This window comes from Sarcophilus harrisii, chromosome 5, assembly GCF_902635505.1.
Source record: "Sarcophilus harrisii chromosome 5, mSarHar1.11, whole genome shotgun sequence".
NCBI lineage: Eukaryota > Metazoa > Chordata > Mammalia > Dasyuromorphia > Dasyuridae > Sarcophilus > Sarcophilus harrisii.
The window spans coordinates 75,798,446-75,817,220 of NC_045430.1; the positions used below are offsets into that span (position 1 = coordinate 75,798,446).

Sequence of the window (18,775 nt, forward strand, 5' to 3'; positions counted from 1 at the left end):
AAGACCCAGACTAAAGAAACTTACTTTGGTTGGTTAATATTTTTTAAAATATAACCCAGTTCTTGCTCTATAGTCAATCAAAAAGAGCCTTCTTTACCTTGTAGTTAGTGTACTAGAACTGTTATAGAATGTCTCAATGTTCTAAAGTCTATGTGGAAATTGCATCAGCCAAGCAAGCTGTACCCACTCAGAAAGACTGAGTTCACTGACCAGTCCCCTTCTTCACTGTTCTTGCTTTACAAGCATACTCATCACCTGTACTTGAAGCCTTTCATGCTTGGTACATGCTGCTAGAGCTTGCATTTCCTGGCAAACTTTCAAGTCCAGGGTAGCCTTTGTTCTTGAGGAAGTTACATGACTGCTTTGGCAACACATATACTAAAATTGTAACGATACGAAATAATTTAACAGGGTCCCTGTGCAAGGATGACATACAAATTTGTGAAGTTCCATAATTTTTTTATGGGAAGGGGGAGGGTGATAAAAGAGAGGCTATACTGGGGGACAGAGTGTACTTTTGAGGAGGGATAGGGTAAAAGGAGAGAGAATAAATGGGGGAAATACAATTAGCAATAGTAATTGTAAAAAAAAATTGGAAGCAAGTTTCTCTGATAAGGCATCATTTCTCAAACAGAGAGAGAAGTTAAGTCAAATTTATAAGAAATAAGAACCATGCCCAAATTGATGAATGATCAAAAGATACAATCTGTGTGCCCAAAGAGCTGCAAATTCATGCATATCCTTTGACCTAACAATACCTCTACAAGGCATGAATATCTTTCAAAAGATATTTGAAAAAAACAGAAAAAAAAGAAAATTACCTATATGTACAAAAAATATTCACACTAGCTCTCTTCTCAGGACAAAAAAAATTAGAAATTGAGGGGATGTCTATCAATTGGGAAATGGCTCAATAAACTGTGGCATGTGTTTGTGATGGAATATTATTGTTATCTAGGAAATGATGAATATGAAGCTCCCAGGGAAAAAAAACTGGACAGTCCTCCATGAACAAAATGAAATATACTGTTTACAAAGTAATAGAAATATTCTGGGATGATCAGATGTAAATGGCTTTGTTATTCTCAGTAGTACAATCATCCACAATTACTCTGAAGGAATTATGATGAAAAATCCTATCCATACCCAGAAAACAAACTGATTGTGTCTGAATACAGATTAAAGCACACTCTATTTCTCTCTATATTTCTTTCTTTCTAACTTAATTTTCCTTGAATGTTTTTATATTCATCAGGATAGGAGATCTATGTTTTCTTTCACAACTTGATTTTTTAAAAAAGTTTTGCATAACTTTACATGTGGTTTCTTAATTATGGGTGGGAATAAGGAGAGAAACTGTAACTAAAAGATGTTAAAAACAAATTTTTAAAAATGTTTTGAATTTAACTGGAGAAAAACATTAATTAAATAAATAAAACAAAAAGAGTACTTCCATGGAGGAATATTAATATGCAGACTGAATTTCATAATATAAATTGAGTAGATTTTACTCCTCAATGTTTTTTAATTAGTGAGTTCTTTCTACTCAAGGTTTTTTTTTATTTTTAATGAATTGATTGGAGAATTTTTTCTGAGTGATAACAAGAGGAAAACTATGAAGCTGATTAATGAAAGAAATTACAAACCCTTATTCCTTCAAGAATAAAGGCAACAAATTAAAACAACACTGAGCTACTACTTCACATCTATCAGATTGGCTAAGATGACAGAAAAGGAAAATGACAAAATGTTCGAGAAGATGTGGGGAAAATGGGACATTCATTCTTTTTTGGTGAAGTTGTGAACTGACCCAACCATTCTGGAGCGTCGAGCTACATACCCTTTGACCCAGCAAGGTCCACTAGTAGGTACTGTATCCCCAAAAGATCATATAAAAGGGGAAAAAACTACATGTACAAAAGTAAAAATAGCAGTCTTTTTTGTGGTGGAAAAGAATTGGAAATTGATGGAATGCCCATCATTTGGGGAAATAGCTAAATAGTTGTGGTATAAATATAATGGGATACTATTGTGCTATAAGAAATAATGACCAGGCAGATTTAAGAAAAACCTGGACTTAGATGAATAGATGCTGAGTGAAGTGAACAAAATCAGGAGAACACTTGTATACAATAACAACAATATTGTGTGATGAACAATTATGATAGACTTAACTCTTTTCAGCAATGCAGAGATCCAAGACAAGTCCAAAAGACTCATGACAAAATGCTTTCCACATCCAGAGAAAGAACTATGGAGTCTGAATGCAGATGGAAGCATACTATTTTCACTTTCTTTGTTTTTTTTCCTTTGTTCTGATTTTTTCTTTTACAATATAACTAATGTGGGAAATATGTTTAACATGTTAACTGTATAATCTATATCAAAATTGCTTGCTGTCTTGAGGAGCAGAAAGGAATAGAGAGAAGGAGAAAGTTTAGAACTCAAAATCTTATAAAAATGAATGTTGAAAACTATCTTTACATATAATTTTTAAAAATAAAATATTATTTACATAAAAAAGAATAAGGCAGCAAGATGAAGAAGAAATGTCACAAGACTAGCTCACCTGGCTTTGGTTCAAACAAGTCTCATGACTAAACGAAGTAATTTTTACTTTCTGGCCCTCAGTTTCCCCATTTATAAAATTAGGGAGTTGTACTTTCTTGCCTCAAAACTCTCTTCTAAAATTCTATGATTCTTGTGATCTCTGGGAACAAATTACATGGAGAAATAATCTACAGTTAGATTATCTCTATAAGTAGTCTAATTTCTAGACAAGGAATATTCCTCTGATGGCATTCTCAGTCATTAGGCAATTTTCAGAACCAGCAGGTTATGGTTGACCTCTCTGTCACTATTTCTTCTCTTCAAAAAAATTAACATACATATGTTATCATAGGAAGATGGCTGAACAGACAAGAGTACTACAATCTTTCTTTCCTGCTTCCAAGATAATAATAAAACTGACCTAGAGGCAAAAAATCTCTATATGATTCAGAAAAGTCACTCCAGCCATAGGAATAGTGGGAAGAACTCAGAATTTAGCATCAGAAGAAAACTGGGACCACACTCAAGCTCTGAGGCTTGCAATTTGTTGTAATATGGGCAAGCCATTTAATCTTACTGAGTCTTAATTTCTTTGTCCACAAAATCGAGACAACAATATTTGTAATACCTGAAGATTGTTATATAGAAAATGTTTTGGAAGTCATGAAGAACTACATAATTACAAATATATGAAAACTATAAATAATGTCAAGATTCATATTTCAACATAGTGTGCTTTCTTTAAATATCCCTATTCCTTTTACCCTTTTTCCTTTTCTTCAAAGTGATACAGCCCAGCTCCTTTATAACTTATACATGGAATTCATTTTTTCAATATAACCATGATTTTGCTAACAGTGGATGGATGTTCACTCTCCTGGAACAGATTAAAACATCTCCGTTTTCTAATGGATTTTTTTGAGAACTGCTCTGACCAAAAAGAATTCATTCCTGGTGACCAATTAAAAGCACAGAATCTCCAAGTCTGAAGGAACCTCATTATCCTTATGGTAATGATTCTCTCCAAACTGACAGGTTAGTGTTCATTGCTGATCCTGCACTTTATAAGAGTGACAGACATTTTTTTTTAATTTTTTTTTATTTAATAGCCTTTTATTTACAGGATATATACATGGGTAACTTTACAGCATTAACAATTGCCAAACCTCTTGTTCCAATTTTTCACCTCTTACCCCCCCCACCCCCTCCCCTAAATGGCAGGATGACCAGTAGATGTTAAATATATTAAAATATAACTTAGATACACAATAAGTATACATGACCAAAACATTATTTTGCTGTACAAAAAGAATCAGACTCTGAATTATTGTACAATTAGCTTGTGAAGGAAATCAAAAATGCAGGTGTGCATAAATATAGGGATTGGGAATTCAATGTAATGGTTTTTAGTCATCTCCCAGAGTTCTTTTTCTGGGTATAGCTAGTTCAGTTCATTACTGCTCCATTAGAAATGATTTGGTTGATCTCGTTGCTGAGGATGGCCTGATCCATCAGAACTGGTCATCATCTAGTATTGTTGTTGAAGTATATAATGATCTCCTGGTCCTGCTCATTTCACTCAGCATCAGTTCGTGTAAGTCTCTCCAGGCCTTTCTGAAATCATCCTGTTGGTCATTTCTTACAGAACAGTAATATTCCATAATTTTCATATACCACAATTTATTCAGCCATTCTCCAACTGATGGACATCCATTCAGTTTCCAATTTCTAGCCACTACAAAAAGGGCTGCCACAAACATTCGTGCACATACAGGTCCCTTTCCCTTCTTTATAATCTCTTTGGGATATAATCCCAGTAGTAACACTGCTGGATCAAAGGGTATGCACAGTTTGATAACTTTTTGAGCATAGTTCCAAACTACTCTCCAAAATGGTTGGATTCGTTCACAACTCCACCAACAATGAATCAATGTCCCAGTTTTCCCACATCCCCTCCAACAATCATCATTATTTTTTCCTGTCATCTTAGCCAATCTGACAGGTGTGTAGTGGTATCTTAGAGTTGGACAGACATTTTTATAGTACTTTAAAGCACAATACTTTACAAATATTTCATTTTATTCTTACAATTATGGAAATAGGATTCTCTATTTTCCTCATTATTTTAATAGATGAGGTTAAGATACTTGCATAGGATCACACACTCACAGTTTGTGTCTGAAGGAAGATTTGAACTCAGGTTTTCCTGACTCCTGGTTCATTCAGTATTCTACCTACTACCTATTAACTTCAACTCTGGAAAGTTTTTTTAATTTACTAGAATCTGCAAGACGCAGTGGTTCTCAAACTTTTGTTTTCAGTATCTTTATCCTATTAAAAATTATCGAGGATCTCTCCAAAGAGTTTTTGTTTATCTGGATTATATTTATGGATATTTACCATATTGGAAATAAAAACTATTTTTGAATTTGTAGACCCTCTAAAAGGGTTTCAGAGATGCCCAGGATTCTCTAGACCATACTTTGAGAACCACTATGCAAGAGCATGAATTGTAGCACAACTTTAAGAATCAAAGGTAATTTACATATTACAATTCAAGGAAGACTAAAGTGAGGAATTTATCTACAGGGAATGAACACAAAGAGAAATGTCTGAGGTTGGATTTGAATTCAGATCTTACTGATTCCTGATTCAATGTTCTCTCCACTTCATGACTTAATTGGCTCAAAATAACTATAAGGAATGCCCTTAAAGGAAACTAATTTCCCCTTAACAATGATTCATTTTCTCTTCTTTTATTGTTTTGGTATACTCTGAAATATATGTTTGCACAGTATTTTGTAGATTTCCGCTTTTTTTTTGAGAGGAGCTCATCAATTTCTCTTCTTTCTATTTGTTCTGGACCCACTAGGAGGACAGCGGATTCTAATTTATTTTGTTCCATTACTACTATATGATGGTTTGAATTCCATCCTCATTTAGTGAGATGTTGCTGCCATTATCCTAATGTTTGAATTTGCTTTCTACAATGTCTATTTTCCTTTGTGCCATAATAAAGCTTGTAATAAAATCACAATTTATAATGTGATAAAGGGGCAGATACCAATTTTATTATTTCATATTAAAATAGATCAGGCTCTCTATAATTTTATTATTGAATTTTGACTTTAACCTCTATGACATAGTACCTGAATGGCCATTTACCTTGGAGTGTTTTGGTTTCTGTAATTACATGTGGACTTGGAACTCAAAAGACTTAAGCCCTAGACTTAACTCCCTTAGGAGCTATGTCACTTGAAATTATATGTAATTTCTTCAATTTCCTCATCTTTGAAATAAAAATAATAATACTTTACCTTTAAATTACCTTTGCCTTGAATTACCTTGAAAGGAAGTATCACATAGAGGAAAGAACAGTGGTTCTAGTGGAAGATCAAAGTTCAAATGCCAGCTGATATTTCCTTGTCTCAGTTTTCCCCTCTGTAAAATGGAATAATAATACTGGAATTATGTATCTCACAGTGTTCTTGTGAGGAAAGTACTTCCCTACCCATCCCAAAAAATAAACAAATGCAAATAATAATGATAAGGTGGACATCTCTATAGAACTTTAAAGTTTACCACCTTCATCTTTAATATTTCATTTTATTCTCACAAAAATTTTGTAATGTAGTTACTATAGGTGTTTAGTCATTTTAGTCTGATTGTAATTCCAATTGGTCTTTTCTTGGCAAAGATATTAGAGAGCTCATTTTATATACAAGGAAACTGAGGCAAATAGTTCTCTATACACTGTACCATAGATAGCTATTAAAAATCAGTAATACTTAAATAACCAAGATTTTGGGGCAGCAAGGTGGTACTAGAGTACTATTCAAGAAATTAGTAAATGGCATAAACAGTCATGATCAAAGCAAAGGAATGTAGTTCTATTAGGCAAGAGCATGGAGTATATGGATTAAGAAAATGTAGTATGAAGGAGTAGAGTCAGGTCACAAAAGGCTTTGAATGCCAGGCTAAGGAGACAAAACATTAAATAGTTCGACCTGGGGAGGCACTGAAGGGTTGTGAGTAGAGGTTGGACAAGGAAACATGTATTCATCAACGAAGTTATTTATTGCAGTGGTATTCAGGATCTCTTGAGAAACAGAGAAATTATATGGCAAGCCCTTTTCAGTATCTTTGAAATGAGGTCATGAAGAGTTGGATATGATTGAAAAATATTACTGGAGCTTATAAGATAGAAAGAATAAAATTTCACGAAAAAAGTTGATATCAAATCTTTAGATATATGCATAAACACACACATTTATACATAAATACACCCTACTTCCACAAACTGACCCAAAGTCAATACATGTTCAACTCAGTTTCCTATCTTTGCATAACAATATATGATTAAAACTCATATTCAGGACAATTGCTCTGAATCAGTTGTAATATCCCCAATCAATCAACCAGAGTTCAGTGATGTATAGCAAACTCATTTGTGACATAAAAGCAGATGATTCTTGCTCTGCACTATTGCTCACATACTGCTACTACCTTTCCATCGCCATGACTACTACCCTAATTCTGTTTTTTTATTCTGTGAGTATATTTAAATGGTGTTGGTTTCATTTGTAATTTTACAGAGTGTATGCATTTAAAAATTTTATTGTGAGAAGGGGTCCTTGTCTTCACCAGAGTGATAAAGGATCCTGCTATACAAAAAAGATTCAGAACTCTACTCTTGCCTATCCTCTTTCCAATTTGTACTGCACATTATTGCCCATAAACTACATCAAATACATGATTGCCAGACTCTAAAATTTGATAGACTTCCCATTATCTATTAAGTGAAACATAAGCTTTTCATCTTGGCATCCAAGGCCTTTAGTATTCTCACTCTTAATTATCTATCCCCCTTTATTTCATATTACTCTCCCTTTATGTACTCTATTCAGGCAACAAGCATTGATTAAATACTTATCATTTACCAGGCACTGGGCTATGCTCTGAGGATAAAAATACAAGCAAAAGGATAGATCTAGCCTTGGTTTGTGCATAGGGTAGACAACACTTTAAAAGGAGCTGAAAAGATGGGAAGGGAGATGCTGGCAAAGTCCAGAGGAAACAAAAGCCTGGCAGGGAGGAAAATAAATTATGACTAGCCTAGGCCTATCTCCAAATGGAGAAAGAACTCACCAATAGGGATGTCCAAGAACAAGGCATCAAAGAAACTGAGTTACTTTCTTTCCCTCAATTTTCATTTTGTCATCTTTCAACTTTCACTTTTGATCATAGTTGAGTCCATAGCTAGAATGGACTTTCCCCTATTTCTGCTTATGGAAATCCTTTCCTTTCCTCCCTCCTTCCCTTCCTTTCTTCCTTCCTTCCTTCCTTCCTTCCTTCCTTCCTTCCTTCCTTCCTTCCTTCCTTCCTTCCTTCCTTCCTTCCTTCCTCCCTCCTTTACCTTCCTTTCTCCCTTCCTCCCTCAAATTTCTCATACAAATTTCTCCATACTTATCATAGTATCACTTGAATGGACATTGAATTCCTTTAGCATAAATTCCCTAAAGGTAAAGAACTTTATTTTGTTTTATTCTTGGATCTCCAGAATCTACCAAAGTCTCTTGAACATAGCATGTCCTTAATAAATAGGAACTGGAATAAATTTTAGGAAGATTTTAAACAAAATATTTCAGTCAAACATGAAGACAAATTACTTAGAACAACCTACATGTGCCAGAACATTTCATTTAATCAAACCTTGACATTAGAGATATGGTGTGGGAAATGACAGGCTTGAACAAAAACTTAATCACTAACTGTGATGAAATCTCTTTCTTTATCCAATATTTATTTGACACATATTTACTGGGTGCCTATGAAAGATTTAGAATTTTCCAATCAAAATCTAATGTTCTGAAGTGAAAAAGATACAAAATAATTCTGGTGCAAGCAGAGACAAAATTTTAACTATAAGCTTCATATTAGAACACAGTTTTTATCTGAAACAAAATTGTGAATCAGATTGATTGTTAAAGGAATCATTATTCAGTTTCTGCAGAAGATGAAAAATCTAAGGATCAAAAAAAAGTTTTTTACTCTTCTTCCCAAAAAGAAAATAGTTAAGGAAATGTTTGCTTGATAAGATACATCACTATCCTCCCAATCCCCCAGACTCACAACCTAGGAGTCATCCTGTACTCCTCACTATTTCTCAATAACCCACCCCTGCATTCAAAGTGTTGCCAAAGCCTGTTAATTTCATTATTGCAATATCTCTAAAATACACCTTTTCTCCTCTGGCACTTCCATTACTCTGGAGCAGTCTCTCTTCACCTCACACCTGAACCATTGCAATAACCTGCTGGTGGATCCACCTGCTTCAAGTCTCTTTCTATTCCAATTTATTTCCCATACAACTGTCAAAGTGATTTTTCTAAAGCTCAGGTCTGACTATATCACCACCCTGCTCAATCAACTCCTGTTGCTCCAATAAAAAAAAATGCTTCATTTGGCATTCAAAGTTCTTCACAACCAATCCTCTCCTATCTTTCCAATCTTCTTTCATCATCCTCACCAACATGTAATCTTTAATCGAGTCATACTGTCCTCCTGGCTATTCCACAAACAAGACACTCAATCTCTCATCTCTAGAAATTTTCTCTAACTTTTCTCTCTTCAACTCTATTTCCTTACTTTCCTGGTTTTCATCAAGGCTCAATTAAAATCCCATCTTCTATAGGCAGCTTTTCCCATTCCCTCTTAGTTCTAATGCCTTCTCTCTTTTAATTACTTCCTCTCTATCCTGTATGTAGTTTGCATATAACTTATACATATTTGTCTACTTGCTATCTCTCCTTTTAGAGTGTGAGCTCCTTGAAGATAGGGACTGGTTTGGGCCTTCTTTTTAAGCCCCATACTGCATAGTTGATTAATTGAACTCCTGGCTTTTTTCATTCAGTATTAATCAGTTTGATATGATTCCATCCCTGTTTACCTCTCTATAGTATTTGACTTTATTGATTATATTTATATAGTACTTTAAATTTTGAAATAAAAACACTTATATTCATTATTTAATTTGAGTCTCATGCAATTCCATTAAAAAGACAACTAATAATTTTATTTTTCAGCTAAATTTTTCATTAAAATAAAAAAAACATATACATAAGGATGATTTCAGAGAGGCCTGGAGACATAAACTGATGCCTTAGTATCATCTGAAATGAGCAGAATCAGGAAATCATTGTACACAGCAACAACAAGATTATACAATGATCAATTCTGATGGACAAGGCTCTTTTCAACAATGAGATTATTCAAACCAGTTTCAATTGTTCAGTATTGAAGAGAGCCATCTACACCCAAAGAAAGGACTGTGGGAACTGAGTGTGAATCACAACATAGCATTTTCACTCTTTGTGTTGTTTGTTTTTTCCATTTTGATTTGCTTTTTCTTATGCAGGAAGATAATTGTATAAATATATATGCATATATTGGACTTAACGTACATTTTTACCATGTTTAGCATATATTGGATTACTTGCCATCTAGGGGCAGGGGTGGGGGAAAGAGGGGGGAAATTGGAACTTAGATTTTGCAAGAGTCAATGTTAAAAAATTATTCATGTTTATGTTTTGAAAATAAAAAGCTTTAATAAAAACCACATGCATAGATAATTTTCATCATTCACCCCTGCAAAACCTTGTCTTCTAAATTTTTCACCCCCTTCTCTAAATAGCAAGTACTCCAATATATATATATTCCCACAATTATCATGCTGCACAAGAAAAAGCAAATCAAAAAGGAAAAAAATTAAGGAAAAAAAACAAAATGCAAACAAACAACAATAATACTATGTTGTGATCCACATTCAGTCCCCACAGTCCTCTCTCTGAGTGCAGATGGCTCTCTTCATTACAAGACTATTGGAACTGGTCTGAATCACCTTGCACTTGAAAAGAACCATGTCCATTAGAATTGATCATCATATAATCTTACTGTTGCTGTGTACAATACAACCAATCATTTTTAACAAAAACAGCAAAAAAGGAATGCCCAATCTATATAACTAAGATTAGCCAATGTGGCAATATGTAGCAATACTACTCTAATTAATTTATAGAATTACTGAAAATCAGAATGCAAAAGACAAAAAACTCTGTAAGATTATGTAAAGTAATAATAAAATTTATATGGAAGAAAAGTGAATAAAATATGAAGTGAAATTATGGTGAAAGGAAGCTTTAAGATGGAAAAGAGGCTTGAACTAACAGATTTTAAAGTCTTAAAATTGAATCTGGACCAAAATCCAAATGGAAAAGTAGATTAATGGAATAAAATTAATATTTCAGGATTAGAACTAAAGACACACAATGAATTAGTACTTGGTAAATCACAAATTAAACATATTGGGGAAGGGATTCATTATTTAATAAAAGTTACTAGGATAGTTTGCAAGGAAAATAGTTAAATGAGACTGATTAAATTATTATCTTATATCATATTCCATTATTATTAAACTTACAAATGACCTTACAAATGCAAACCTTACAATGTAAACTTACCAAAAAAAGGGTGAGGGATTGTTCAAAAAATTATTCATATTCAACAAATAGCAGAAACCAGAGCAATTAGATGGATTTAGTTTTACAAAATGAAAAAATTTTGCCAACAAACTTCCATCCATTCACCCAAAAGGTGAAAGTAACCTATTCAGTAAAAGTCATTGTCATAAATGTTTGTTATAAGAATCTGATATCTACTCAAGAATATACTTTGTAGGGCTAAGCAAAGTGATGGTTAAAATTCATTTGGAAAAATATAAGATCTAGAATTTCAAAAGGGAATTTTTTTAAAACTAAGGATGAAGACCTCAAACTATAGGAGGACACTTTAGCAAAAAAAAAAAAAAAAAAAGCTTCTCCCCCAAAGAGTAATGTAAAATGGCTCTTTGTCTAGAGAGAATTTATAGAAGAACTCAAAAGAGAATTCAAAAATCAAATGAAAGACATTGAGAAAAAACTAAAGAAAATATTAAGCCACCCAAGAAAAACAAGAAGATTATGATAAAAAAGTTAACCAATTAGACAAAGAGGTACAGAGTCTCAAAGATGAAAATAACTCTTTGGAAATTAGAATCAGGCAAGGGGAAGCCAGTGAAGCTATGAGAGCTCAAGAAATTAAAAAAAAAAACAGATTATAAAGAATAAGAAAATAGAACAGAATATGAAACATCTCATAAGAAAAATAACAGATCTGTAGAACAGATCAAGAAGACAAAATATAAGAATAGGACTGCCAGAAAGCTGTGACCAAAAGAGAACCTTGACACAATAATGCAGAAAATAATCCTAGAAAATTGTCCTGGAGTAGTAGAACATGAGGGAAAAGTAGAAATAGAAAGGATACACTGATCACCGCATCCTTTCTGGAAAACACATAAGAATATTATTGCCAAATTTCAAAATCCCTAGATCAAAGAAAACATTTTGCAAGAAACAAGGGGGAAAAATGAATTCAAATATGCTGGAACAAAACTGGAATTTATAAGACTTATCAACAAAAGACTGCAGATCTTGGAATCATATCTACAGACAAGCAAAAAAATTAGACCTGTGGCCAAAAATAAATCCAGCAAAATGATCTATAATTTTGAATGAGAAATTATGGACTTTCAATGAACTTGCAGATTTTCAGGATTTTGTATCAACCAAAACAGAACTTAACAGAAAATTTAACTTATAAGAGCCAATATCAAAGAGAAGTTTTAAAGAACTCAGTATGGACAAACATTTTAAACATGAAAAAAATTGTTTGCTTTTTCACATGGAAAATGTATACTTTATGTTTAAGATTTACATCACCAATAGGGTAAGCTCAAAAGAAAGATTGGCAGAGTAAAGATTAAAATAGTACTCATGTCATACAAATGAAGTGCAGAGGAAGATGAGACATAGAGGCATTAGAGAGGGTAGGAGGGCTCATAGTTCTGAAAGCCTACTCACAATCGGGAATGGGTTAAATAGACAATACTACGTATATAGCATGAGGGGTATAGTACCCTCCAAAATCTATAAAAAAAAATAAATGGGGAGGGATAGATGGATGGGGAAGCAAAGAAGACAACGGAGGAATCTCTGGGTGTGGGGAGATTAAATAAAACCAAGTCAAATTATGGAGCAGAATTTAATGAAAGAATCAGCTGGGATAGCAAAGACGTGTGTAACTGGGGTATATATTTGTGTGAGTGTGTGTATGTATGTATATATCTATATACATATATATAAATATATCTTTTCTTAATTATAGCTTGCTTGGAGATAGTGGTAGAGATAAAAGGGAGATATGTGTATGTATATATATATATATATATATATATATATATATCCTTTCTTAACTATAGTGCTTGGGAGTAATAGGGGTAATGAAAGGGGGGAAAGAATAAAGTAAATAAGGTACACAGCAGAGAACAAAAGAACAATTTACAAGGAACTAAAGAAAAAATGGACACATAAATATAATTTCATATATATATATATACTTTCTCAAATTGGTATTTGTTCTCATATATTTTGAATCCTCCCTAATGTTCTGCTGGGCACATGATAATGTTCTCTTTCTTTTTGTTTCATTTTTTAAATTCCCTTTTGTTTTTTTTTTGTTTGTTTATTCTGTTTCTTCAAATAAAATAAATTTTTTTGGGAAAAAAGATTATATAAAAAAAATCAGAAGCAGTCTAATCTAATTATCATATTTGACAGACCCCAAAATGTAAATTGTTTGGGGAAGAACTCCATTTATGACATAACTCCTGGGAAAATCAGAAAGTAGTTTGGCAGAAATTAGGTTTAGATCAACATATTATACCATATGTCATAATAAGCTCAAAATACATATGCAACCTGAGAACAAAAGATCACATAATTTAAAAACTAGAAAATAATGAAATTAATTTAAAACAATATCTGTGGGAGAATTCATAACCAAATAAGTGAGAAAACTTATACAAGATAAAATAATTTTGATTACATGAAATTGAAAATCTGTTTCAGTAAAAAATCAATGCAGTTATTATAAGAAGGGACTTTGGGGAAAATGGTATCTTTACATCAGATATCTCTGATAAAGTTGTGATATTTAAGATGTGTGAGAATTATAATAAATATTAAAACACTAAACTATTCTCTACATCCCAAAGGATGGGAATAAATGGTTCTCAAAAGAATTGCAAACTCTAAATCATATCACTGATAAGAAGAGAATATGGATAAAAACATCTCTGGTTTTACTTCACAACCAATAAATTGAAAAAGAGGATGAAAGATATAAATAGTCAATGGTTGGGGAGTGATGAGAAGAGAAGGATACCAATAATATATTATGAATAGAGCTGTGAAATGGATCAAGCATTCCGGAATTCTTGGAATTCTGTTAAAAAGCAGTGACTAAAGTGTTCATATACTTTGACATCATTATTTCATTGCTAACCCACATATACTGAGGAAGGCACAAAAACAAAAATAAAGGTCCTATAAGTACCAAAATAAATTTTATTCATTGCACTATCTTTTGAAATGTCAAGGTAGTAGAAACAAACTTACTTACTAGCTCTGTGACCCTGGGTAAGTCACTTAATCCTGTTTACTTGAGTTCTTTATCTGTAAAATGAGTTGGAGAAGGAAATGGCAAAGCACTCCACTATGTCTCCCAAAATTAAAAAAAAAAAACTCTCAAATGGGATCACAAAAAATTGGACATGACTGAAACTACTGAACAACAACAAAAGAAAATGCTAACCAATGCAGAATAGGTAATCAAATTCTAGTACATGAATGTACTGTATTGTATGAAAAAAAATAAACGAAAAATTTAGACAAGTATTGGAAAATAATACAGCAATGTAAGTGAAAAGAACAATGACAACAAAAATTGAAATATAATGCTGTGAAATTGTAATGACCCAACTTGGCCCTCAAGAAAAGACAAGAAAATTCATTTCCTTCATTTCATTTCAAAGGGAATAAGGGAATAGAACACTGCAGACGATGTCAGATTTGGTTATCGTATTGGTTAATTTTGTTGAACTATTTTGTTGTTCTTTTTTATTCATTGTTATTAAGGGTGAATTTCTGGGAAGGATTGTAGGGAGGGATTTATATTTGAAAGTCAAAATGACAGAATCTAAAGATATCAACAACATTTTAAAATATGCATCCTGCTACTCTATTCACATGGGTTATTTCCAAATAACAATGCAATTTTCTCTCTCAGAATCTCAGTATCTGTCTTCTTCTGTCATATTCAAAATGTTGATGGCTCATAATAATTAAGATACTCTTTCCATTGCTGCAGTTCATGAATTCCTCCATACTTTAGTAGACAGTTTTCTGTAGTTGTTAGGGCCAAAATGTTAATTACCTAGAGGTGATGAGCTTCTGTGCATTTTTTTTTCTTACACACATTTATATACAGACCTGAATTGACTGTCCATCTTCAGCATATTCTCAGGAAGCCGCTAGATCCTGAATTTCATTTCCCAATGAAGAAACTTAATTCTTACCTCATCTGAGCCATCAGAATAAGAACAGACTCTATCCCTTATCAGGCTTTCCTATATTAGACTTATATACAATTTATCCCAGTACATATCTGAGATCTTTCCAGCTTAGCAGGACTTTCCTGGGCATCTGATCCTCTGGAATGGCTTTTAAGAAACAAGGGTCATCTCACTCCCACAATGAAGCATTAGAAGAAGATCTTTATTGTTTATAAAAAGTCTTGCCCAGTGGATTAGCATGTAAAACTATTACAAATGAGATATCCTCTATTAGAAATCTTCTTTGTACTCTCTGTATAACTTTAACAGGCTACACTTAATAAACAAGCAACAAAATTTTTCAGCCAGTTGTTCAATAAGGCATTCATAGGCTACATGATCTGGAAAATCAATTATGATAACTGAATCATTTATGTGACACTGTTGTCTTAGCAACTTAGTATGATGATCTAAAAAAGCAAAACACATTTTTCTATTAATCTTTCCATAGGGAATGGTGTGACTATTCTTTTTTGGGGGTGGGGAGGAAGAGGAATGGATCATTAAGACCAGTGTTCAGAACAAATAGAAATTGAAACCCAATTAAAGCAAAGAATTTAAGGTAGATACAGCATTCATTCAACTAAACTAAAAGATCCTTAGTAGACTGGAAATTCTTTGAAGGCTTGGATCTTGCTTGGGCACCTCTTTACCAAAATTTAGTTCAGCAAATAATTTCATACATAACAGATACAATAAACACTTACTTGGTCAGTCATTAACTGACCAAATGAATTTAATAAATGCAAGTTCTTAGAAATTAGACATAAATGCTGCCTAAACAGCACTTGTTCTGCTTTGAGGATCCACTGAATTAAATTTAATCCAATAAGAACTGATTAAAGGTCTTCTCTATGTTCAACACTATAAACAAGCAATTTACACAGTGCATGGTAAAAGGGCTTGGCAAAATTTTTCTTGAAGTTCAAGAATAAGATCACTGTTTCTAGGTAAATGTGACCTAATAGGACTGAGAAAGATTTCAGTTGAGGGTATCTAAATGCTTGTTACAGGAAAAGTCTTCCTGGAATTTCTATTCCTTAAATATAAAATTCTATTTCTTTACAGATAGAATGTCTTGAATATCATCACACAACTCTCAAATAAGTATCATATGTGGATAAAATAAGAGATTCATCTCCTTCATTCTGTCATTTATGCTTTGCCTTATGTCATTAAAATGAAGTGAACTGTGTGTGTTCAAAGTAATAGCTTCATTCTTTGCATGTCAACTTGCTCCCTTAGCATTATGGAGCTAATGCTTCAAATTCTAGTTAATTTAGACTTCCTGCTCTCTGAAGCAAGCAGCCAACCACTTGACATTTCACCTTTAGAAGACCTTCAAATCATTTTTCTTGACACTTTTCAACAATAATATTAATAAATCATATTTACATAAGTCCTTCAGAAAGTACTTCTCCACAATAACTCTGTATGACAGGTGATATGTGTCATTTCCCCCAAGTCAGGGATAATGTAATTTATGAGTTAAATGTCTTATTCAAAGTCAGATCGTGACTGTAGGAAGGTTTTTACACACTCATCTATAGTAGGAATTAGAACCCCAAATAAAGAAGAGTTTTATACTATGCTACATGTAGCAATACTAATTTTCTGGTATTGGCATTAATGGCAATCAAGAGCTATGTTTGTAATCAGGGATATACAAAAATTTCTCCCTTGTGCTCCTATTCCTTCTAACCCTTGGATTCATTGAATTTGGACCAGAGATTAGGAGCCTATTGCTCTTCCCAATTTTAGGATAGTCTTAGTCATTGACATTAAATTCAAACATGTCCTCTCTTCCTCAATGACCAGTCTTCAATCCAGAAGAGCATTCCCCAGTGGAATTCCCAAAGGAGCATACACAGTGTAGATGTTTAACAAAATACCTCAGTTTCTCTGTCAGCCTTTTATAAGTCCTAATAAATCTTTCAGAGTTGACTAAATAGGATTTAATTTATTTGAAAAAAATTATTAAAAATTTTAAAACAATTTAAATCTATTACTCTAGTCTGCTAACTACCACACCCTAGGAAAATAAGTAGCTTCTTGGAATTGGGAAATCATGTGTCCCTGACAAGAGAACAAAGGGGGGAAATAGAAAAATTGAAACAGTCCCTACTACATACAACAAAGTTATAATTACAGAATTTATTTCTCATGTGTTTACCCAGATTAAACTTCATTTGAATTCTGAAATCCATTCAAAGAAGAAAAATATATAGTATATCTGCTTAGAAAACCAAGAGAACCAAAGCTTAGACCCTAAGGGTCTCTCTCTCTCTTTCTCTTGACCTCCTTATTGCATCCTTATCTTGGTCTCATTATCCTTAGTCTTTTTAAAAAAATAATGTTAAAGTTACTTTCAAGCTGAATCAAATCCCAGTTAATAGAAACCTGCCAAGTTTTGTCTATTACAAAAGGGTAGATACCTAGTCCCAGCCATTTCAACAATAATTCAAGATGCCAGTTCTCACCTCTCCCCAACATGTTCTATTTCTCAGACCATAATCAAAACCTTTTCTTATTTTGAAAATATAAATTAATGCACTTCATTTATTTTTTCATTCATTTATTAAATATACCCCATGACCACTCCTATTGTGATTCTTAAAACCATTCTGGGTTATGTAGTCCTAATAAACCTTTCTCTGTCACAGGTTTCAAACTGATACTGAAGATGGAAATGTTTGAGCTTTTTTGTCTTGGCAAGAGGCACGGTTCTCTCTGCATCACAGAACTAATGTGAGATAATGTATATCTGCTCATGAATTTTCTCCCTGGTGCTCTCTTGAAACTACTGTTTTTGCCAGTTTCCTCAGTAGGAACAATGATAAGCACAGGGAGAGAAATAAAATTTAAATGAGATGTGCTTCTTAGTTTCATGGGATTTTTAGTCTAATGGAGAGCTAAAACTTTAATAGATAAATGATATACAATATAATTTACAAGAGAGTTGGGGGGGATGGAAAGTGAATAGGGTAAGAAAGAGGATATCTTTATAAACTGGGATGATCAGGATGATGTCATGGAGAGGAAAAAAGACATCATCAGGCTATTAGATATTTTCAACTCTAGTCATGAAGTCATGTCATTGGGTAACCAGTAGCAGGAATAGAGAATAAGAGATGGATGAAAGATATTTCAAGGAATACAATCAATCAAACTTTTTAGTTAACAAAAAGAGCTGGGAAAAGGGGAGAATGAAAGACTTCAAACATCGAGACAAAGTAAATTGCTGTACTACTGACAGAAGGAAAAACTGGTTTAGTGGAAAAGACAAATTCTGTTGTGGACAGGTTGGAAGTGCTGTTAGGATAGCCAGGTGTTTTGCCTATATTTAGAGACACGGAACTGGAGCTAAAAAAGGAGGCAAGAACTGGCAAAGCAGAATTTGGAGATGTCATCTAGAAGGTTATAGGGGAAACTATGAGAGTAAATGAGATTGTCATGGGAGAAAATCCCAAGGTCCAAAGACATGAAGGGAGTGGAAAGAGAATGAGAATACAGAAAAGAAGGCAGAGAGAAATTGTTGGAAGGGAATCAGAAGGATATTCAGCAACATTGCCTCCTCACTCTTCCTTTGGCCAGAAACCCTGAGAAACTTCCCCTCCCAGATTTATTTATTTAGATATTTTTGACTAGGTGAAAGAGGAAATTCTTTGCCTCAAT

At 33.2% G+C, this 18,775-nt stretch overlaps 1 non-coding gene across 1 annotated transcript; it reads left to right on the forward strand.

Moving 5' to 3' along the window:
* The first annotated feature begins 358 nt into the window (after positions 1-358).
* LOC111721239 lies at positions 359-461 on the forward strand. Its single transcript, XR_002770539.1, has one exon. It is a non-coding gene; the product is annotated as a U6 spliceosomal RNA (small nuclear RNA).
* The last annotated feature ends 18,314 nt before the right edge of the window (positions 462-18,775 follow it).